Below are 640 nucleotides of genomic sequence, written 5' to 3' on the forward strand. Positions count from 1 at the left end.
TCCCCGGCTCTTCTCGGGCTCCTGCTCTCTCCTTAGCTCTGCCCCACTCTCGCCCAGGCAGTTCCAGCTCACATGGAGGATGGGACCCCCTGGCCTGGTGACTCCCTCATTACACTGCCTAGCCTGTCAGTGCATCTAACTTGGAGCACCCCTCCTGCACCCTAATCCCCAGCCCAGGATCTGAAGCCCAGACCTCCCCCCTAAATCCCCTCCCAGAGCCTTAGGCAGGTGTGGGTGGAGTTTGGGGGCGAGTTCTGGGCACCACCAAAATTTCTACAAATTTGCCACCCATGCTTATGATAAAACCCCAGAGCTCAACTTCCCTGTCTCCAGCTGTGTAAGAGTGAATAATTCCCCTCCTGCTGGGTGACTCACACCTCCTAGAGCCAGGTCTTTGGCCACAATGGGTTAGGGCTCTAGAACTTGCTATCCTGATACTTGGGATTCTTGCTGCTGCACCTGATGTTCACAAGCTTGGCCCTTGTGCTTCCTACCACACGTTTCCTCTGGCCCACATGGCGCTTGAAGAAAGGAGTGCCAGGGCTGGGATTAATAGTCAGGGCTTGGCAGGAGGGAGGAAGAGTCCCAGGCTGGAGCCCCACACACCTTCCCTCCTCCGGGCACCTAGAGCAGAGGCAGC

Source organism: Gopherus evgoodei, unplaced genomic scaffold (assembly GCF_007399415.2).
Source record: "Gopherus evgoodei ecotype Sinaloan lineage unplaced genomic scaffold, rGopEvg1_v1.p scaffold_258_arrow_ctg1, whole genome shotgun sequence".
NCBI classification, from domain to species: domain Eukaryota; kingdom Metazoa; phylum Chordata; order Testudines; family Testudinidae; genus Gopherus; species Gopherus evgoodei.